Source organism: Canis aureus, chromosome 14 (genome assembly GCF_053574225.1).
Source record: "Canis aureus isolate CA01 chromosome 14, VMU_Caureus_v.1.0, whole genome shotgun sequence".
Lineage (NCBI taxonomy): Eukaryota > Metazoa > Chordata > Mammalia > Carnivora > Canidae > Canis > Canis aureus.
This window is the reverse complement of record NC_135624.1, coordinates 46,714,381-46,739,046: the sequence shown is the minus strand read 5'-3', so window position 1 is coordinate 46,739,046 and position 24,666 is coordinate 46,714,381. Positions and strand designations below refer to the sequence as shown.

At 38.1% G+C, this 24,666-nt stretch overlaps 1 protein-coding gene and 1 long non-coding RNA gene across 4 annotated transcripts in view; one reads left to right on the top strand and one right to left on the bottom strand.

Moving 5' to 3' along the window:
- The window catches only part of GABRB1 (gamma-aminobutyric acid type A receptor subunit beta1), a 368,711-nt gene that overhangs the window by 60,801 nt on the left and 283,244 nt on the right, over positions 1-24,666 (bottom strand). The gene's annotated exons all lie outside the window — the stretch shown is intronic.
- LOC144283607 (uncharacterized) lies at positions 10,303-17,384 on the top strand. Its single transcript, XR_013352167.1, has 2 exons — positions 10,303-10,800; positions 17,223-17,384. It is a non-coding gene; the product is annotated as an uncharacterized LOC144283607 (long non-coding RNA).

Genomic DNA, 24,666 nt, shown 5'->3' with positions numbered 1-24,666 from the left:
GCTGCCCTCCCACTTTTCAAATCATGTCAGCTTAGCTTGTGTCTCTACTTTTCTCATAAACCTCCTTCTGTAATAGCTTCTTTATCTTCTCTTTCTTCTCTTCCTTCTTCTTCTTTGCAATTTAATGAGAAAGAAAAATATGTTCCTGGCAACACTGGAAAGACTAGCAATCAGACCAAAAAAGAAAAAGAGAGAGAGAGAGAAAAGGCATCCAAATTGGTAAGGAAGAAGTAAAACTTTCACTGTTTGCAGATGACATGAGAATACATATAAGAAACCCTAAAGACTCCACCCAAAAACTACTAGAACTGATAAATGAATTCAGTAAGGTCACAGGATACAGAATTGATATACAGAAATCTGTTGCATTTCTATACACTAGTCATGTAGTAGCAGGAAGAAAAATAAAATAATCCTTTTTATAATTGCACCAAAATAATAAAATACTGAGGAATAAACTTAACCCAGGAGGTGAAAGATATATACTCTGAAAACTATAAAACAATGATGAAAGAAATTGAATATGACACAAACAAATGGAAGATATTCCATGCACATGAACTGATACAACAAATATGGTTAAAATGTTCATACTATTCAAATGAATCTACAGATTTTATGCAATCCCTATCAAAATCCCAACAGCATTTTTCATAGAACTAGAACAAATAATTCTAAAATTTGTAGGGAACCACAAAAGACTCCAAATAGCCAAAGCAATCTGGAAAAAAGAAAAACAAAACTGGAGATACCACAATCCCAGATATCAAGATACACTACAAAGCTGTAGTAATCAAAACAGTACAGTGCTGGAACAAAAATATCCATATACATAAATGAAACAGAATAGAGAGCCCAGAAATAAACCCATGATTATATGTCAATTAATATTCAACAAAGGAGGCAAGAATATGCATTAGGAAAAAGTCTCTTCAGCAAATGGTGTTAGGAAAACTGGACAGCTACATGGAGAAGAATGAAACTGGACCACTTTCTTAAATTACACACAAAAATAAACTTAAAATAGTTTAAAGACCCAAATGTGAAACCTGAAATCATATAGCAAATTTCTCTGACATCAGCCACAACAAAATTTTTCTAGATATGTGTCCTGAGGCAAGGCAATAAAAACAAAAATAAACTGCTGGGACTATATACATCAAAATAAAAAGCTTCTGCACAGCAAAGTAAACAATCAAAAAAATTAAAAGCCTACTGAATAGGAGAAGATATTTGCAAATGACATGTCCAATAAAGGGTTAGTATCCAAAATATATAAAGAACTTATATAACTCAACACCCAAAAACCCAAAAATAATCCAATTAAAAAATGAATAACCAGACCTTTCTCCAAAGAAGACATATAGATGGCTAACAGACACATGAAACGATGCTCAACACCACTAGTCATCAGGGAAATGAAAATCAAAACTATGTGAATATCACCTCCCACCTGTCAGATGGCTAAAATCAAAAACACAAGAAACAATAAATGTTGGCTAGGGTGTGGAGAACAAGGAACCCTTGTGCACTGATGGTGGGAACGCAAACTGGTACAGCTACAGTGGAAAAGAGTATGGAGATTCCTCAAAAAGTTAAAACCAGAACTACTATACGGTCTAGGTCATGATCTTGGGGTTGTAGGATCAAGGCCTATGTCATGCTCCCCACTCAGTGTGGAGTTTGCTTCTCTCTCTCTCTCTCCTTCTGTCCCTTGCTCTTGCTCTTTCTCTCCCTAAAATAAATAAACTTAAAAAAGAATATGAAAACCCCTATGTTTTTTGAAGCATTATTTATGACAACCAAATTATGAAGGCAGCCCATGTTCAACAGATGAATGGATAAATAAGATGTGGTATATATACTCAGTAGAATACTACTCATCCGTAGAAAAGAATAAAATCTTGCCATTTGTAACAATATGGATGGATCTAGAGAGTATAATGCTAAGTGAAATAAGTCAGAGGAAGACAAACACTTTATGATTTTATTCATATGAGGAATTAAAGAAACCAAACAAATACAGAAAAAAAGAGACAAACCAAAAAACACTTTAGAGAACAAACTGAGGATCACCAGAGGGGAAGTGGGTTAGGGGATGGATGAAATAGGTGATGGGGATTAAGCAGCGCACCTGTCATGACAAGCACCAGGTGATGCACGGAATCGCTGACTCACTATATTGCACACCTGAAAGTAATACTATCCTGGCATTAAAATTAAAAAAAAAAAAGGCAAGACAAGGGAATATTTCAAGTGCACAGCAAAACAATTAGCAGAGTGAAAAAGCAGCCTATGAAATCAGAGAAAATACTTGCAAACAGTACATCTGATAAGGGATTAATATCAAAAATATACAAGGAACTCATGCAACTCAATAGCAAAAAGCCAAATAATCCAATTAAACAATGGGCAAAGGACCTAATTACATGTTTTTCCAAAGAGGACACAGAAATGGTTAACAGGTACATGAAAAGTGCTCAACATCACTGTTTAGGAATCAGGGAAACATCAAAGAAATGCAAATCAAAACCCTAATGAGATATTACCCAGTACATATTAGGATGACTGTTATAAAAAAGACAAAAGAAAAGTTGTTGGTGAGGGTGTGGACAAAAAGAAATCTTTCTGCACTGCTAATGGGAACACAAATTGGTACAGCCACTATGGGAAACAGTATGGAGGTTTCTCAAAAAAATAAAAACTGAAATACTTTATGATCCAGCCATTGCACTTTTGGGAATATATTCAAAGGAAATGAAATCAAGATCTCAATGAAACATTGGCACTCTCCTGCTTATTGCAGCATTATTCACAATACCCAATATATGAAAATAGCCTAAAATTCTGTCAATTGTTGAATGGATAAAGACAATGTATACGCACATACATGCTGGAATATTCTTCAGCCTTAAAGGTGAAGGAAATCCTGCCATTTGTGGCAACATGGATGAGCCTGGAAGATGTCATGCTAAGTGAAATAAGTCCGGCACAGAGAGACAAATGCTGCGTGATCTCACTTATATGTAAACTCAGTGGATTCTTAAGTGCCAAACCAACTGTGTTTAGTTGTGTTTGTTGTTGACTATTTTCTCACAAACTCCTCACCTCCTTTCACTTTTTTGAAATGACATTTCTGAGTTTTCTCTTTGTCTACCTTGACAGTTTCTTCTTTTCTTTAGCTTTCCTTCAAATTAAAAACTCAGATGATCCTTAGGGAACATCTTACTCTCCTTGGATACCACTTCCCCTCGTGCTTCAGCTACTGATGATGATTCCTAAATCTTATTTCCAATAGATCACTCTACTCTGAGAGTTAGGCTTCAATTTTCCAACATTCTCCCTGTCATCCTCAAATGAAAATCCCCTCAGCACAAAAAACTCTTTGAAATGCTCAAAATGGGAGTTATCATCTATCTCATTTCCCTAACATTTCATCTCTCGATTCTGCTACCCTCATGGTTCCAGTTCGTGGCACCATCATTTTACCTTGTTACTAGTGGGTGGCATCCTTGAATCTTTCTTCCTTTTTATTGTGAATGCTATTGCCAATAGTTGGTTTCATCCCATTCCTAGACACAAGGACAATTTCAATTCCCAGACCCCTTACAATTAGTCTGAGCCTGATCAGTTGGCTGTAACCCAGAGTGACAGGTGTTACTAAAGCCAAAGCCAGTGCCTGAATCTCCATGTCCTTTTCCCTTTTTATAGTGACCCAAGAAGCTCTCTTTTTCCAGATGGTACTGCTATATGATTATAGAATCTTCATCAATTGGGTCTCTGAGAGATTCTGTGGAGCAGAACCCCACCCCTATATCAACTCATGACAGACATTTAGTGTAAACAGGGTAGAAACCTTTATTATGGCAAGTCATTGAGATTTTGGTGTGTATTTGTGACCCCAGCTCTCCCATGGATATATATATCTCATTTAATAATAAAAGCTTCTTTCAAATTTCCCTTTTTCTTGTCCCTATTATCTCACTGCCATTCATGATTGCTTTCCTGGATTGCTTCCACAGCCTTCTGGCTGGGATCACAAAATACTCACATTTTTATCCTTTCAAATTCATCTTCTACACATCTACCAGGGTGTTTAATTTAAAATACAAATATGACAGTGTCATTCCCAGCTTGAATCTTTTAATGATCCCTCATTACCTGTAACAGTAATTTTTAAACTTTGTTCTTTGGAACAGTTAATTGGTGCTCCAGAAATCCTTGAAAGATGAATGTCCTTGGGCTCAAGAAGATTGTGCAGTAACGCACACTGTCTTGGAGACTTACAGATGTATATTGGCAGGCTGTTAAAATATCATGTGGTAAAGAAATTAGTATGACTTTTTAAAAATAATTCTTCCGATTATTGGACTTCTAACTATTTCTAGAAGAATTCTTTTAACATCAGAATATCAGAGTATTGCCTAAGCTCTTTCCCTGGCCTCGAGGCTCTTTATGTTCAACTCCTGTCTGTTCCTCCAGCTTCTGCTATCTTCTGCTTCACAGTTTATGCTTCAGCAACATTCAGTTGTGCATGGATCTTACCTACATCGTGCAGGTAAGAAATGAGCTTTTGGCAGGGGGAGGTACTTCATCTGGAATGCCATGACCCTATCCCATGCCAGTCGCCATATAACTTATGGCTAATCTTTCAGACCAAGTTCAGATGATATTTGCTGCAGGAGACTGTGTTGCAAGACCTAACATCAGAGCTCAACATTATGTGCTACCTCAACGTCTGGTGAAGTCAAGAGGGCCTTCAATGACCTGCAAATTTCTCCTACTCTGCTTCTGTGGATAAGGTCCCCTAGATGTACAGCCTCCTTTTTTCATGAGGCACAAATCCTACTTACCCTGAATAATGGGTTTCAGTTCTCAGCCAGCCTGTGGAGTTATTCAAATAAGCCAATCATACCCACTCCCCCCACCTGCCATGGGAACCACGGGGCACCTCCCCCTCTTGAGAGTACAAAGCCTGTCTCACATAGCCCCTGATTATTCTCTGTGTTCATGACTACAAGCCTCCTGCCCTATGTGACTAATAAACTGTTGTTGATGTCTTCCGTTCACTGCCAGATGTTACATGTTCAGCTATCCCACAACCTAGGGCAGGAATCCCTCTCTTGCCAAGAGAATGAACAGAAGGCAATTAGAACCGAGACCTCCTAGCCTTTTTGCCTCATCATTCCCCTAGTTCATTCTGATCCCATAAGCACTTGGGGTGTATCTTTCTTTGAACTTGCCACATTTTATTGTAATAATGTCTTTATACATCAGCCTCTGTATTAGATTGTTAACCTCTTGATGTCAGACACCAAGCCTTACTCACAGTGTTGAATACATTGTTGCCACAACGCTGCTTGTCACTCTGATGGAAATAATAAATAATGTGTCTTATCACGTACTTTTACAAGTCACAGCTCAAGGTTCCACAAGGTTGATACTGTTCCTATTCTAGAGATGAGCAACTTGAGCCTTAACTGAGCCATCTGCCACAACCACACAACATTAAGAGGCCAAGCTGGATCTTGGGCCCAGGTATGTCCCTTAAAACTGTCATTTTTATATATAGATGGAGGTACTGTTCTCAATCACTGAGTCTGTGATGTGCCAGATGACTTCGTGATGTGACCGTGGAACTCACGCAGGTATGAAGACTTTCCCTTTGTCCCCAGATTGGCAGGTGGCATCAAAAAACAGAGGCAAAGAGGTACAAGGTATTTCACATTCTGAAGATTCTCACAAACAGGTGGAACTATGTGTCCCTTCCTGGGTGAACTGAGAGGCAGCAGACACTGTAACGTGAATCACCATTCATTCCCACCAGCCCAAATAAAAAGGATGGAGGGAAGAAGAGAGAAAAGGGAGAATGGAGAGAGAGAAAGTAAAAGAAGAAAGACAAAATTGAGAAAATTGCCCGGGTATGAGTTATCAGCTAGCAGAGAATGTAATGGCTCTCTCTTCATCTCTTCACAGGGGAAAAAAGGGGCAAACCACTTAAAGACTGGGAGTACCTGCAAGAAAGGGACACTGTACCTCATTCCTGCAGTGATTGTTTACTTAGGCACAGACAGAAAGTCTGTGCTGTCCCTACAGGGAAAAGGATAGGACATATTACACAGGGCGGAAAGAAGGGGGAGGTAGCAGGGGAGCACTTGCCTCCCACTGTTTCACAAGATTAAGGTTCTGGTGGCTCAAGTTATAAGATCAGGGCATGAGTGTGTGGGAGGGTGCAGGGGACAGAGGGGAAGGGACAGGGTGATAGTTGGTGGTGATAGCTGCTTATTTTCATATCAGGGAACTGTGTGATGAGGAAGCCCCACGCCCCCCCAGAGCTCATTCAGACACCCAAGGAGAGAGGCAGTCTGATGGCGGCTGTACAGAGGACGTGTTTGGTCAGACTGAGTTAGCTGGAGAAGCTTCGACACCTGACAATCCCTTAGCTATGGAGTAAACACTATTTCCTTCCTTTATGTACATCTCTTCCCCCAGTCTAGTCTCACAGAGGAGGGCAAGTTGGCAGAGCAGACCCCACCCCTTTCTTTCCTATTGCAGTTCCCTGAACCACAGGGCAGGGAGGAGTAGTGGGTAGGAAGACACTGGGATTTTAAATAGGATTGGATTTTTTGTTTTTGGTTTTTTTTTTGGGGGGGGGTTGCGCGGAGAGTAAAATAACTGAAAGTGGTTGCAAAGATACAGAACTTTTGTACATTTGCAAAGATTAGAAAGATTCATTAGCACACTGGGAGCCATGATTGGAAAAAACCCTGAAACTTCTCCATGTTTGTATCTCACAAGTCCTGACTGTTCAGTGCCAGCCACCTAAGCAGATTGTTAAAGCGATAGCCTCGACTTCTTCACACAACTGAATTTAATTTACTCAATAGACTGTGAAGAAAGCTTCGTCTACTCCATAGGGGAACACCCGAGAACTCATTCCTGTCCACTAATTGTGATCCACTTCCAAGCAGCTTGGTAGTGTCCCTGGGATGTCAAATCCCAGAGTTTAGGAGCAACTACTTGCTTTTAATGGAAGGGAGACCCTGGGAAGACAGGCAGCTAGGCACTGCTTTTCATCTCTAGTGTTCCAGATTGTTGCCCACATTGGAAAACAGAATCCATCTGAACATCACCTGGTGCACACAGCAACTTTCTGGAAACACAGATGTCACAAATATTGTAAAGTCTCTTTCATCATGAACTTTAATTTTAGCCACTTGAAACTTTACTTGATCATTATTCTAATCCTATCAATGTTCCCATGATATATCCTTAAACTAAATGTGAGTTCCCAGGATGCAGAAAGATTTGTTACTAAATTCTAAATAGCTTTTTTTTTTTTTTTTTTGTAAAGCTTGAGGACAAAAATAAAATTGTGTGTCTTTTTAAAAAATTATATAGAAAATCAGGTTGGGCAAGTTACTTAGAAAATTGAGAAGAAGCATCTCTGTGGTATGCCTATATTTAAACTTGATTTTGGCTCTTTTAGTTTGAGCTATAAAGTACAGTAAAAAAAAGGAAATCACTGTAAAGATGATGTCACAGAATAACCACCTTTTTTTATGTTCATGGTCAGTTATTATTATAAACATTTTTCCTACTGCCATTTTATGGAATGCTGGTGTCTTCACTTCTAAGTGTTATATTTTCAGGACACCAATCATCACATGCTTAAGAAGGTGTAAGGTTAGGCCAGAGATGGTTCTGGGTAAGCATAGTATATCAGAACTAGAAGGGAATCTGGAAATTAACTCTCACTTTGCCAAGTGGAAACCAGGGCCCACAGAGATTAAAATTTGGTGGCGCTCACACGATTAAGTTGAAGAATGCTAAATTAGAAATTAGAAAAAACAATTAGATGAGGATATGGGTAGTTTGTCTATTGACTTAATAATGGTTATTGCAAACTACTCATGCTTTAATTCTAGGCAATATAAACTTAACTGGGGAAATTACCTCTTTTGCAGAAATATATGTGTGTGCATCAATAAAAAAAGAGAGAAGTTAAAGAGGTAATTATTACAACTGGGGACTAGACACAACAAGAACAATTTAGTGATTAAATGAGTCCCACTGTTCATTTCACCGGAAGGGAAAACTACAGCTTAGAAGGACTGTAATTTGCTCATGATCACACAGCTCATTAGTAGCAGAACAAGATCAAGAACCTGGTCCCCAGGCTTATGCTCCTCCCACTAAGCTAACTGCCTAATGTTCACTTTTTGTTAGAATTGAGAGCACATTTTTAACTTTCTAAGAGATAATAAAATTTGATTTCACTAAAAAAGACCAACTTAAACAATGACAGTGGTCATAGATTACTGAGACTATTAGCTTTTATAAGAATCTAGATCAAGGGCAATGCATAGTGAGAAAAGCAGGTCAAAGCATGGATAAAAAGCACAATGCTAATTACAAGAGCTTGAGCTTGGCTCCCTGTTAATACTTCTCAGAGGAAACATAAGCTAGGGAATGGTTTTTTAGCCTTGCTAATATTCTGTGTCGTGCTGGATACTTGTTTGTCACAGAGGGCTGTCCTGTGTCTGATGGGATGTTTAGCAACACCCCTAGCCTCTACCCACTGGACCTTCTTCAGATATGGCAACCACAATGTATCCAGACACTAAAATATTTCTTGGGGGGCAAAAGTGTCCCAGTTGAAGAACCACTGGCTTACCCTGTTAGGCCTGAGCTCATGGGTGCTGGGGAGTAGACAATACTAGTTAGGTACAGGACCCGGAGACTGGAGAAAGGAAATATGGCAGTTCTTGATACTCTTTAGTAACAATATGTATTTATTAACTCACACTTAGGCTTCATATACACACAAGCTGGGATGAGATGCTAATCATAGGACACATTTTCAGATGTCTACAAAAAAGGGCCTCAGGTTTCTGGGTGGTGGTATAGTATGTATGACACAGGACTTGAAGCCTCCACTCCCAGAGCACTGCCTACCTCCCCAATGTAATATATAATTATGGCTCACAAACTAGGGTTTTAGCGTCCTAGTTAAGAAAATAACCTTACCTGCTGGGTAGGTTTTCAGACACTGCTGAAAGGAATTTGGTTGCCCTCTACTTCCTTTTGCCTTCTTCCTGTGAGCTAGAATGTGGATATGATCAGCCAACCTTGACCATGTGGACAAGGGCAATGGCTGAGGGGATGGCATAGTCAAAAGATGAGAGGAATCTGAGTCTTTGGACATCCTTTTGGAGCCGAGCCACTTACTCATCCTGGACCACCCACCTACCTCTGGTAGAGAGAAGCAACTATCTTTTTTGAGCCAGTAAATTGTGGGACTTGTTTGCTCTGGCAACCTAGTCTGTGTCCCACCTAATAAACAGCAACATGACAGGAGATTAAATATGAAGACAGGTTGGGGACTATAAAGAGCTGCCCAATGGAACAGCAAAGGGATGAGTTGGAAGGAAGAGCCCACAAGAAGAGTTCTAGGGAACACATAACATTTGCCTGATTAGACTTTTCCTGCCATCATTGACTCTGGTCAGGTAGCAGTTCAGTGATCAACACTCTTCTTTTTGGGACAGCTTATGATTTGTAGGAGAGCATAAAAGAGGAACAGTAAAGTTTCCTTTTTCTGTCAGGTTGAGAGGTCTGCTTCCTTGGAAATGGCTTTGGTAGGTAAAGTAAGCTTTGACTTAAGCTATACACTATTTTTCTTCTACTTTCTTTCAATGCCTGAGGGTATGCTAATGTGGGTACAAAGACACGGTAGCTTCCTAGGGGTGCTTACAGTCTAAGCAGGGAGACCTGACCTATATTAAGAGACACATGCTATAAAGAAGCATACGACAAATTCACTGGTAAAGAATAAAGTCTCTACAGAAGAGGACTTGAAAGGAGTTTTGAGTGGCAGCATAATAATAATGGTAACGCCTACTAATTATTTAGCACACGGCATGTGGCAGCAGTATTTGGATATGCAGAGAGGAAAACAGAAGACATTTCAGGTAAGGGAATAATGATGCTTGGAAGGAAGTCAAAATGTACATGGTGGGTATGTCAAAGAGGAAGACTTTATGTAGCATCGGGACTGGAAGACACCACATAACCTTGACATTTCAGATTATAACCACTTACAGTGCTACAACCTAATGCCAAAAAATCTCAGAAGACATTTTAAGAGTCTACAAAGCAACAGAAATTGAAGCTCAATAGCACGAAATCAGTTAAGTAAATTGTGAAGCATACATCACAGTACTATTGTTGCATGGCAGGGTAAACCGTGCAACTTTTCATCATAATAGAAACTAAAGTCAAAGAAAAATTTTGAGTTATTTCATGGAGGAGTCCACCTCTGCCACATGATGTTATTCTTCTGTTACTGAAGAATACAAGAGGAAAATATTTTTTGGAGAGTGGGGATGATATAGAGATTCTTTCCCCTTTCCACCTTAAGCTATTCCCCCAATGCTAGATTTACCTGCCACTTGGAGCCAGATGGCAGATCTTAAGTGGTTGAATTTATCCCATGGACAATGAGAAGCAATTGAGGCTTTTAAAATCAGTGGGTAGCATAATGAGAATGTCTTTATAGAGAAATTAATCTGGTTGCAGTACTTAGAACATACAGGTGGGAGACAAAACTGGAGGAAGAGATGCTAGTTAAGATTTGTTTTTTGCAATAATTCATACCGATGTAATTTGAGGGCCTTTAGGAAAGATTGTCCTACTTGTGTGAGAGACAATTCACTTTCTGGCTGAGATTAGTTATGGGCACTCACCTCCATGCACACCGAAGAGATCCTCATCTTGGGAAAATGGCTCACTATTCAGGTAAGTCTGGATGGAAAAGGAAGTCAGACATATTCTAGATAACAATGGCTTTATGTACCCGGGAGGTATGTCAAAATGGGGCTGTGTAGACAGCCTACGGGCAGAATGAGGGCACTTGCATATAGGGTGGAGAATGCCCACGTTAAATCTGCCCTGACATACTTTTACCTACTGTGCCAATCAGGATCCCAGCAGGAAACAGATGGCACGCTCAATATTGAGGAGTTAATATAAGGCTATTTACAACCCTGAGGACAGGGCTAGCAGAAACCAACAAGGTATGGCTAAGGGTCCCAGGGCTAGCTACCTCCAGGGAGTTAGATACCAGCCACTCCTAGGACTGAAGGGACAGGAGGAGAGAGCAGGGTATCTGGGCTCACTATCTAGAGGGAGTAGCTACAGAAGGCCATTAGGCAGGAGCTATGGTCTTGATGAGGAGAGAGAGTCAATCCATGTCAGTGAGGGGAATTCCAGGAATAAATACCTTGATCTCACTCTACTCTTATTCTCTAATTTCCTGCCCATGTCTCCCACTGGTAAAATTAACAAAAGCCTGTGGGTAAGCAGGCCCATGGACACAGTCCATAAAAGTCAACCTCCCAGAACACAGAGTAGGGTGGACAAGAGTGGAGGGAGATGGGGAGTAGGGTGGGGTTGGGGGGGTGGAGCAAAGGGATGACATTTAATATGAACTTCCTGGTATTGCTAATTATGAAAACCCAGGGCAGGAAGAGAGATGATCCTTATCCAAAACACTCATCCTTTTATAAGTAAAGTTATCCTGGAGTAGAATTAAATTAATTCAAACTGTAATTAACTAATGGATAAATAATAGATTAAACGGTAGGAGCCTATTGAAAGGACAAGGAAACAAATGAAAAAAAAAAAAACCCACTAAACTCTGTATCTTTGCCTAGGGCTCATTGTACCTAAACTGTGGAGGTTTTATCTATTTCTTCTTGTAATCATTTGTGGAAGCTGAGCTAGGATTAGAGAAAAATATTATTTTTTTTCAGGTGAGGACTGAGAGGTGGAAGGATGGACAGGAAACAAGGATACATTTCAGAGTATGGCTTACTAGGAGATCATCTCTTTCTCCTCTTTGGCCTATTGTTTTTGTTTCTTTATTGCATCAAGAACATATCAGCATCTCAACATCATGTTAGAATTTCTTGTTGCCATGGACTATGTTGACTACTTAAATTTTCCCTATTCCTATTTTAGTTTGTTCTGCTTAATTCTTTAGGATTCCTGTTTTTCCCTTGTCTTCACTTTCTATCTCAAATTCCTTCTTTCTATTCTAAGGAAAGAATGAATTTTAAACAGTTTTTTAAAAGAATTTTTGCTCAACTTCTAAGGATTGCTTTTAACTTGGATTTTCTTGTTTTAGCTTTTATCTTTTATCCCTCTGACTTTCATGTTTCCAGCTTTTTATCTCACTGGTTATAGTGCTTTTATGTTTTTTATTTATCCTGGTTTTATCTTTAATTTTTATTCCTCTTATTTTCACGTTTAAAATTTTTTAAATCTCACTTGTTTAGTTTTCCTAGCTATTCTTTATGTTTTACCATAATAAACATTATATTTTTTAGGCTAAATTTTTATTTTTATTTCATTATTTTTTATCTTAGCCTTAATTTTATGCTTTAATTTGCTCCTTAAATTTCTTCTCTGCTTTATTCATTTTACATAACTTTCTTGCCTATCCCCTTCTCTCTTCTTCTTTCCTTCCTCCTCTGTCTTCTCCACTTTGACCTTCTCTCCTTCCTCTTCTTATGCCTCCTTCTTCCATTTCCACTACTACATCTACTTCTCCTGTTTCTTTATTTTGTAATTTGTTTTTGTCATTTCAAATAGGCAAGGGGCTTGGCAACATGAAAAACAAAAACAAAAACAAAAACATCAAATAAAATGAACAGTTTGGAAGCCTTCTCCTACCCATCTATCCCTGCAGCTACTTTTCTATTATCCCCTTAATGACCTCTCAGTTCACAGAAAGGTAATCTCCCCTCAAATCCATACCCCAAAATTCTCACAATAATCTACAGCAATACCAGCTCCTCTAGTCCCTCCTGTGTTGGTTGAGGTCCTGTCTTATTCCATTCAGACTGCTGTAACAGAACACCAAGCATGGGGGGCTTATAAGCAACACAAATTTATTTCTCACATTTCTGGAGGCTGAGAAGTCCAAGTTCCAGGTGCTGGCAGATTTGTTGTCTAGTGAAAGCCTGCTTCCTTGTTCATCTTCAGGGTGGTTATTCACATTGCAAAAGGGGCAAGGGAACTCTCTGGGGTCTCTCTTATAAAAACACTGATCTCATTCATAAGGTCTTGGCTCTGATGACCCAATCACCTCCCTAAGGCTTCACCTCTGGGGATTAGATTTCAATATATGAATTTGGGGAACACAAATACCAGTCCAATGCAAGTTCTAAAGATAAATCTTTTGTTATGTTGCTTTTCTGATGCATGAAGTTTGTACTGTGTGATTTTAGATCATCTCTATTCCCAGTGATTAGATAAGAGTATCATTGGTGATAAGTTTATGAGGTTCTTTCCTCTCTTGCTCTCAGTACTGTTGCTGGGGTCCCTGGGTCATAAGACAAAATCTTCTTCTGTCTTGATTCAGTATTCTGGAAGCTAGCTATGATTGATCCTAATGTCTGTATGCCTCTGTCAAGGTGAAGACTGTTTCTCTTTTATGATCTTCTGTTCATTCTTTACAGCCTAGAGTGGAATTAATCACCTTATGGTAACCTAAGTGCCATGACTGCCAGGTGGTCTGATGGTGTCTAACTTCGGGATTGCTTCCCTGTGAGCCATTCTTTTCAAGATGGTCTTATTAACCTAAATAGAAAATTATCCTCCAGTTCATCCTTACTAAATTTTACTTTAAAATGGACAGAACCTGTTATTCATTCAATTTCTATTCTATATTGGTAACCTGGGGACAAGAATCATAGATTATATTTTAATAAGCCCCGTTCTGCTTCCTGATATCCTAAAAATGACCCAGGAAAGTGTCTAGGCTTCCTCTTTTTAACCCTGGGATAAAACATCCTGTAACCAGAGTGAGATTAGAAAATAAGGAAAAATAAGATGGACTGTTTTTCAGGCCTGGGATGTGCCCTTCCTGCCCCAATTACCAACATGCACAAAGCCTGGCTAATTTCTAATTATTTGTCATGATATATGGCGGTCCATGGTGTATGATACATAACATGGTCGTCCAGAAGACAGCTCTGGGGGAAAACTGGGTTTGAATCCCAACTCTGACAATCATTAACTAGATTGTGCTACCATGAACAAGTTACTTAAACTCTTTCTGCCTCCCTTTCTTTATCTCTATAATGGGTATGGTAAGATTGAGATATCAACTAGTTACCACTTTACCTGGCACATTATAACTTCTCAATAAATGTAAACTACTAATATTATTTAAGACTCAGTTCAGGGGGTTCCATGAAATATTCCATGATTGAGCCCGATGGGTGTGTTTGTGTGTGTGTGTGTGTGTGTGTGTGTAGGTACCTGTTATTCATTCTATTTCTATTCTACACTGGCAAGCTGGGGACCTATACATGCACATGCATGCACATGCACACACACACGTGTGTAGACACATACCCTCTTTGTTCATTCCAATGCTTCATATACCCCTTCTATGTAGCATTTTGTGCATATCTTTTTGTGGCATTTTATAATGCCCTAATGGTATCAGTCTACATATACCTTTTCTGTTAGTTGATAAACATCTTAATCTCAGGGATTATGTCTTAGACACCTTTATATATTCAACATCTGACACAATAGCTGGTGTGCAGTGTGTGTTTAACAAATATTTAATAAAAATGATGATGAATAGTTGATGTCTGAGAACTTTTAATAACTACATCTTTGATGCCTTAAGGGAAAGGGTCTTCCTTTTATGTCCTATGCAACAGATGGACAATAACCTAAACTTCTATATGTACCCTGTCCTGTTCTCTGAGAATCTAGATGGATAGGACTTCTCTGTAGTTAAAATTGGTTAATCAATCACTACAGAAAGAAAAAGAACTCTCTTAGGACCCTATAAAAATTTATGGTCAATTATAAACTATTCATTCCTTTGAAAATGTTCAAATATTACAATTCTGTGTGTGTTTAATAGTCTAGAAATATGGATAGATTCTGAGGTACTATCATTAGAGATTTGAATTTTATGGCTGAGGTCATTTCCTTCACCTCATTATGTCTCTCTTGCTAACACTTTAATCCCTCCCCCCACTTCATAGCCAACTTTCTATAGAGTTGTCCACAATGCCTGTATTTCTTCACTGCCCTCTTACCCTACTCTAGTCTGACTTCAGTCTCATCACCCCCGAACAGTTTATGGCTTCATTGGACTGACTCTCATTTTTGTCAGTCCCTTATTCAGTTTCTCAGTCCTCATGTACTTGCCCTGTCAGAAGCATTTTACTCTGTTGTTCTTGCCTGCCTTCTTGAAACTCTACTGCATTGGCTTCCCTGACAACATTTTCTCCTAGTCATGCTCCTACTTTTCTGGGGACTCTGTTTTATAATTCTTTGCAAGCTTATGTTCTCTCAAGGTTGGTCCTAGGCCCGTCCTCTTTCCTCACTCATTTTCTCCCTAGATAATTTATCCATGCTGTTGGCTTTTACAACTATCTCTACATTTGTAACTTCTGAATGTATATAGATGTCCAGCCTAGACCTGTGCTTTGAGCTTTAGACCCACAGTCTCACTGTGAATTTGACAACTTCGGTTGATGACTAGAGCCATCTCAAGTTCAATATCTTCAACATGATCTCTTGACTTTCTCATCTAACCCTACCATCCATAGTTGCATTAGTCTAAGAGTCATCTCTGACATCTTCTTCCTTATCTTCGATATCTAACTTGCCATCATTTAAAAAATTTCAACACTGATATCATTGTTTTCATGATTTTTGGGTTATTCTACTGCAGTATTTTCTAATCTGGTCTAGTCATTTCCGCCATGTACCTCTCCAAGCTGTTTTCTGTTTTACAGAGGTGGCGGCCAGGTGACACATCAGTTCATGTGTCTCCCACCTGCCCTCCGCCTTCAATTCCCTTAATGCTTTCCCACTTCTCTTGGGACACAGATCAAGACCTTTAATACAGCTCACAAAGACCTGAGTGGAATTCTCCCTTTCTTCTCTAACTTCTCCCTCAGCTTCTCCTCACTCTGATTCCAGACACTCTGGCTTTAGCTTCAGTCTCTCAAAAACCCATGTTTCTTTTTGCCACAGGTCCTTGGCATATGCTGCTGTTTCTGCCTGAATCTGGAATACTTATTATCCTGTCCCTTTGGCTAGTTTACTATCAGTCTATAAGATATTTTCATAAGCATGTTTTCATTTAAGTCCTCAGGAAAAATTTCTTTGGCTCTTAAGGAAAAAAAAAATTCACTGAACGAGTTCTCTTGACCTCCTTATTTTATTTTGTTTTATTTTCATCTTACAGACACAACAATTTTTAATGTATTATTTTTCCTTCTTGTCATTAGCTTCTCAAGCTGTTTGCATTGTATTATAGTTATTGGCGTAGAGTCTACAGCTAAATTAATTAGATTTAAATCCTGGCTCCTATATTCATTAGCTTTTGATCTGTCAAGTTACTTAACATTTCTGTGATTTCATTTTCTCATTTATAAAATAGAAATATAATACTTATTCTTAAAGTGTTGTAAGAAGTAAATGATTTGGCATGCACAAAACACTACAGTGTCTGGTGCATAACAAGCACTCGGTAAAAACTAGTATTATTATTATTATTTCTTATCTCATCAAAGATTGAATTGCCATGGTGCTTCATGTTAAGTTACTTCTAAGTCTTAATTATATGGATTTTTGACTCAGTGCTTCATTTTACTTTGAATATTATAATACATACAGTATTTGAAAAATAGTTTTGATTATTCAAAATCAGATTCTATAGAAATAAAGTAGGCTCCCCATTGTAATGACAGACATTTTGTATTAAAATAGGAAAGATATTACTTGTAGGACTAACTGCAAAGGCATTAAATTTGCTCCATAGAACTATATAATCAAATTGATAGCAGAAAGTATCTTTGAAGCAAGGTTTTATCTAAATTCCCACCTCAACAGAAACATGGCTACGCACCATAATTAGAATACAGGATTAGAGGCATGTTATATTATCAGCACAGGCAGTACCTTTCTTACTTGTATGAAATTAGCTATTTTCTTACATATTTTGAGAGGTTGGATTCCAATTTTATTTTTTAACACCAAATGGGAAAAATCAACTCTGAATTGCAGTGCTCTTGCAATCAATCATTTAAAAAACATATGGTCAAAGAATAAGGTTATTCCTTAGGTTTTAAATCCTAAAAATGATCTTTCTACTTTCTGTACTCTTTGTATTTCAGAAAAATGATCTTCCTTATCCCACATCACAGATGTCTCCTTAGCTACAGACTCCACCATCAGAATAACAAGAGGATTCTCAAGATTATGCTGCGTCTGTTCATTTTTTTTTTTTTTTTAAAGCTTGCCTGCAGAGAGTTGAAACAGCCAATGCCTTTGTTGTACATCGTGTGATTATATTCGGACAAATTAGGTGATTCCCCTCTCCCCCCAACAATGTCGGTCAATGTAACAGGCTCCCAGAGTGAAAGAAAATAGAAATTCATTTTTAATTCACGAATGATGCAGAAAGCACACAAGGCAGAAACACCGATCACTATTTTATTTAAAAAAGAAATCACCATCTGCTTTGTGTAGGGAGAAATATTCAGGCCCCATCTAATTACAGCAAGTATTTTCAGCTTAGGATCTTTTGACCACAAATTACCCTCAGTTTTTCTTTAAAGGAATTATGAAGGTTTGGCTATTAACAGAAAAGCAAAATGGGCATAGAGGGATTTTTTTTTTTTTTTAGAGGGATGTTTTTGTCTAAAATTTTTAATAAGGTAAAATTGGATTTAAGAGCTAGCCCTACAGAAAATGGTGTTAAAAACAAAGTAAACAGTAAAGGATTAAAAATCTTTGTATAATCCCCACAATTTCTTTAAGGATTTAATTCAGTAGTTTCACTATTTATAAATTTGTATAATAATGGTGCCTTGATTTTACAGAATGATTTCAGAGGAATTTCCTCACTTTGGGTCATGTTTTTTCAGCTCATAAAGTGCTCTCTAAGATAGTTAGGCACATTGGGAAATTGGATTTAACTTTTAGGCCAATCAAGGACCATTGAGATGAAATGCACTAATGCATGTACAAGCACTTTGAAAAGTACAAAGCACTCTACAAATGCAAAAAGGTTTCACTGCTATTAAATAACTGATGGAAGAGTTAGGGTGGCTTTTCCAAACACTTACCTTCACTTGCAACCACAGAATGACAAATCTCTAGATGAAAAAATGACAAATGTTCCTATCATGGTGTTCATTGCTAAGAGGTGTACTTCAGACTTTACAATGCCATCTGACCCCCTTAAGGTTTGAAATCTTTGCAAGAACTATGAGATTATAGCTAAAAGCGATCAGTCCTTGAACAATACGAATATTTTGAGTAGCTGTTTCACTGTGCCATAATGCAGTTTATTTCATTTGATTCTCCCAATGGGTTTAAGTACTGGGAAACTGTAATACAGCTAGTGTTTTTCTGGGGAAAAAACAATCAAAATCCCATGTAGCTGGGCATCATCATCATCCCTAAGCTATTTAGTTAAAACACAGGAGATCTTGGTTACTAGTAATATTAAGACTAGCATTTTGATGGTGGTTATGGGCAGGACTGGTTTCCTAAAAACTGAGGGAGCCCATAAACCAACTGTAGATGTATCACTCAAACTCAGAAAATCCCTGAGGCTACATTTATATTCAATATTACCCAAAACGTTGTATTGAATTTACTACTGTTAGGGGCTGAATTATGTCCCCTCCAAAATTCATATGTTGCAGTCCTAACCCCCAATACCTCAAAATGGGACCACGTTCAGAGATAGGGTCTTAGCAGAGGTAATCAAGTTAAAATGAAGTCATTAGTGTGGATCCTAATCCAATATGACTGATGTCCTTATAAGAAGAGGGAATTTGGATACAGACACCCACAGTCTGCCTTCAGACTGCTTCTGGGTTTCAGCTACACCATTTTCTTCCCTGGGTCTCTGGCCTGCTGGCCTGTCTTGCAGATTTCAGACTCACCAGGCTGCAAAATTTTGGAAGCTAATTCCTTAAAATGAATCTATCTATATATACATATGCACACCTCCTATTCCATCTCTCTGCAGAACCCTGACTAATACAATTACCTACAGACAATTACACCCTAAAAAATATGAGCACAAACTATCCCTAAATTATATATTCAAGTTTAGTGGCTGCGTGAATGGTTTTGGAAAAACAATGATGGGTTCAAATTTTGGCTCTGCCACTCTCTACCTATGTCTCTGAGCATACCATTTAACCTCAGTTTCCTCACTTATAAACAGAAGTAACTGGGCTGCCCTTACTTCCTGAGTTGCAGAGAATTTCATGAATAAATTGTTTTTAAAGTATTAGAATATTTTATTGTACCATAGATTCTCAATGTAATCATCATTATTGCTATTATTTATATGTTGTCTCAGGGATGATTCTTAGTTGGGGGCCACAGACCTGACTAAGGATAATTTAAATAGAAAGGAATTTATTAAAAGATGTTAGGAAGCTCACAGATTGCCTGAGTATCAGGGAACCAGGCTCTGAGTTCGCAAAGCCAGGAAGCATTGCCAAAATAGATACTGTACAGCTGGTCCCGTGAAACCCCACTGCTATTGCTCTAGACATTGCTTCAGTGTCAACAACACTGTGGCTGAAGACCAGAGGAGACCACTAGAATCATTCCAGTGGCTGCTGTTACGAGACCATTCTCATTATGGTGGATTCTCTGTCTTCCTTTCCTCTTCATGTCAAAAACTTCTAATTTGGTATTTGTAACGAATGTGAATGAATAGTAGAAACAAGGGCTGTCTCGTGTCCAGATGCAAGGGGAGCTGGGAAAATGAGTATCAGAGATTTTCAGTTTTAGTACCGAGAGACAGGCTCTGCCTTACCAGATATGGGGGTGGGGTGGGGTGGGAGTGGGTATGTAAGACAGACATGGTGAGTATTCAGAAAGTGACCAATATCTACCATATGTAAAAATAGATATTTAGAACTGCTGACCACTGGTCACAGAAACTCTTCTCTTTACTACTATATATATATATATATTTTTTGACAATTCTTTTCTACTTTTTCTTTCCCCACTATTGCTTAGAATAATTCCAAACTCCTACACCCAAACTTCTTAACCTTTTTGTATACGTTGAGTTGATTTAGAAAATTTGGTATGACAAGTATCACATGATGGGACTAATATTATTTCATTGCCTATAGAGAGATTTCATTATGAGAAAAACATCTCATTACAAGGGAAAAAGGTATTGAGAAACATGAATTTTGGAATCCAAAAGAACATGGTTTGTATTCTGTCTTCGGCTCAGTGTTACACTGACTACACTGACCATTGGCACCTTTTTTTTTTTTTTTTTAATGTTGGGTCTTCATTTCTCCATTTGTAAAAGAGGAATAACAATAAATTGATGACCCTGAAGGATATTTGTGAGAACTGGATGTAACGTATGTCCTGTAGTGTGGAACTAGGCAAAAATGGAACCTACTGTAATCATTTCTCAGCCTTCAGGGGCATTAAAAAGACCAATGAAACAATGATTTACATCTGATTTCATCAGATTTTTATCCACAAAGCAACAACAAATAAATGTCAATTATTTTGAATGGTTCCTTTTTTTCTGGGTGACATTACATGATGGAAACTTTTTGGATTAAAAAAAAAACTAGTTTTCTTTTAAAAACAAAAAGCTAAATCAACATCTTCCAAGGCATTTTTATTAAGGTTTATGACCTCCTCTCTCCTGCCAAATAAAACCAGCTCCCTCACCACACAGGAGCACAAAGGCCATCTTACCTATGACAAATACTTTCAACGAAACATAGCATTTTCCCATTTCCCCTTCTGACTTTAGTACAAGTGCAGCTAGAGATGGAACTGAAGACAAGAATGAGTACCTGACTGGCCACTGTTTGTCAAGAGATCTTTGTCTAAAATTTGTACTTTGGAAGAACGTTTGGAGACCAAAATTTGAGAAACAGAGGATACTTCTATAATAGCAAACTGACATTCCTAAATACATGCAACTAATAATTTTCTTAAAGTTTTTTTGGTTTGTTTGCATCCTGAAAATTAATTATGTGCTTGCTCATTCCTTTATTGGAAGATTCATTTAATAAGTATTTGTCAATTTCTGTTATGAGCCAGGTAGTGGTTATAGACCAGCTGGGTAGCTAGCTTATAATATTTCTCATGTATATTTGGTCTTTGTTCAAAGTAACTGGCTCACAGGTCTCCAAACCCTTGAAATTCCTGAGAGATAAGAACAATGGAAGCATTTTTTGTCATAATATTTGGTCTTTTGTCTTCAGTTCCTGAAATGCTTCACAGCCATGAAAGTGAGATGGGTGTCTTATTATTTGTAACAAGTCCCTTTCCACCACTACTAGGTTTATGTTAATGAGATGATTTGGGGAAAGCACCTAAGGTTGGGGGCTGGTTGCCAGTGTAGCCACTCATGTGATTAGAGGGTTGGAACTTTCACTCCTACCTCCTTAACCTCTAGGGAGGGGAGAGGGGCTAGAGGTTAAATTGATCACCAGTGCCCTTTGTAATGAAGAATCCATAAAAACACAAAAGGATGGGGTCAAGAGAGCTTCTGGATTGATGAACAGATGGAGATTCAGGGAGAGTGGCACACTCTGAGAGCATGAAACCTTTCTGCTGTTTTCCTGTACCTTGCCCTATGCATATCTTCCATCTAGCTGTTTCTGAGTAATATCCTTTTGTAATAAACTGGTCATCTAGTAAGCAGAATATCTGAGTTCTGTGAGCTACTCTAGCAAATTAATCAAACTCAAGGGTCAGGGTATCATTGGCACCTCCTAGCTATAGCTGGCTAATTTAGAGGTGTAGGTGAACCTGAGCTTGTGACTAGCTTATGAAGTGGGGTGGGGGGGGGCAGTCTTGTGGGACTGAGTCCTTTACCTGTGGAATCTCATATTATGTCCAGGTAGTGTCAAAATTGATTTGATCGTGGGACATCCAGGGGTGATAGAGAATTACTCGAGTGGGAAGAGGAGGAGGAGAATTGCCCCTCATTGCTACTCCCCAAACACACACAGTGGGACTGATGAGAAGAATCTTTTACACACCTTAATGAAATTCAGTATTTTTGTTAAAAGGAAGTGTTCATTCATCCATTCAAATATTCATTCAACAATTATTTATCAAATGCCTAATAAGTGCCAAGTAGTTTGCTATGTGCTAGTTAATGATAGACACATTACATACATTTAATCTTCATAGAAACCTGTGAGGAGCACATTATTTTATAGATGGGGAAACACAGGCTTAGAGGGGTTAAGTAACTTGCTTAAGGTGACGTAACTAGAAAGTGGAATAGCTGTGGGGTCTGTCTGACTGCAGGGCCCAAACTCAACTGCTATTCTACAACTTCTCAGGAGAGGTCCATCTTGTGACTTACACAGTTGATGAACCAAATGACTATATCAATTTAAGTGTACAGCGGGAGAATTACTGCTCCCTCAGGGCCCTTGATATATCTGCACTAATGGTGCTAACAATTTCTATAAATTAGGAAAACAGTAATTAGGCCTACCGAGTTGAAATCCAGGGACAGAAATGGTACTGTAATAGTTACAGCCACAGATAGGGAGGCAAAAGCCATAGAAAGCAATTTGTTGGCTTGCTGAATGACCCCAGGAAGTCTTTATACCATACTGTTTCTCTGCTTTAGTCTCTAAAAAAGTAAACAATTTCATCCCCCACCTTCTGATTCTGAAGTTATTTTCATTTGTGAAAATGGAGTCTCTTCATTCTGAAAGGATAAGAGTAAAGTCTAGAAAAATACAGTGGAAATATACAAGATAAGGACAAACTTATTCACATACACCTAGACAATCAAGGATATATTCCTTGAGTTTGAAGATGATACTGTTATACTACTAAGTGCTGAACAGAAGAAACTCTGGAAGCTAGAAAGCAGATGGTCAAGTGGAAACTGTCTTAGCACATTTAAGCAAACCAGAATCTAAGCTGGCAATGGGGAAAAGCTAAGAAGCACTCCATTTCCATTATGGAGCCTCAGAAAATCATAGCAGTTTCTGAACACCAGCTACCATTGAAAGTCAGGGTGATAAATGTCCAGCCACAGGAATTTCCTTAATTTAACTACAGTATATCTCCACATGGAACTTGATGTAGCTATATAAAAATGGAGAAGATCTCTACGATTGGTATGGAGGATGCCCAAAATATATCATTAATTGGAAAAGCAAAGTGTGGAATGACATATGGAATGTCAATCTTATTAAAAAATGGGAAAAATAAAACTATATATTTGTATATGCTTATATGTGCATAAAGAGATTGTAGAAAGACAAATAAGAAATTAATAAAAATGGTGAAAAAGGGTGAATTTGGAAAAGAATGTGTGTGTGATGAGACTTCCCAATATCTACCTTTTAATTTTGTTTTTATTTTTTAACTATGCAAATGCATTGCTGTTAAAACAATTTAAAAATAACATGGTGAAAAACACATATCTGAAAAAGAATTAGTATTCAAATATATAAAGAACTCTTAAAAACTCAACGCTAAGACGATAACTCAAATACAAAATAGGCAAAAGATCTGCATAGACACTCCACCAAAGAAGAAACACAGGTGGCAAATAGGTGGCAAATAGGTTTATGAAAAGATGCTTAACATCGTAAGTCATTAGGGAATTGCAAAATAAAACAGCAATGAGTTAGCATTACACAACTATTGGAATGGCTAAACTCCAAAACACTGACAACACCAAATTCTAGCAAGGATGTGGAGCAAAGGAATTCTCATTCATTACTGGTGGGAATGCAAAATGGTACAGCCAGCCACTTTGGAAGACAGTTTGGCAGTTTCTTACAAAACTAAACATATTCTTACCATACTATCCAGCAATTGTGCTCTTTGGTATTTACCAAAATGAGTATAAAACATATCCACACAAAAACTTGCACATGAATGTTTATAGTGGCTTTATTTGTAATTGCTAAAACATGGAAGAAACCAATACGTCCTTCAATATGTAAATGGCATAAGTGGAATATTATTCAGTGCTAAAACGAAATGAGCTATCAAGCCATAAAAATACATGGAAGAACCTTAAATGAATGTTGGTAAGTGAAAGAAGCCAGTTTGAAAAGCCTACTTGCCTACTGCTTCAAGCTGAATGTTAGTGTGTGCTCTGCCCCCTGCCCCCCATTCATATGTTGAAATCCTAATGTTCAGTGTGATAGTATAGAAGGTGGAGCCTTTGGGAAGTGATTTGGTGATTAGCTCTGCTCTCAGGGATGGGATTAGTGCCCTTAAAGAAAACCACAGAGAGATGCCTTGACCCTTTTGCCATGTGAGAACACAGTGAGAAGATGACCACCTATATGAAACAGGAAGTAGGTTGTCACTAGACACCAAATCAGCTCATGCTATGATCTTGGACTTCTCTACCTCTAGAACTGTGAGAAATAAATGTCTGCTGTTTATAAACTACCCGATCTATGGTATTTTTTTAAAGCAGCCCAAATGGACTAACTTACGACATTATAGGTGTTTCCAGATTAGAAGTCCCATCTGATATTTAAAATGATCACACAACTTCACAATAAGCCTCATCATTATGAAATTTAGAATATTAGGAAACAAAGGAAA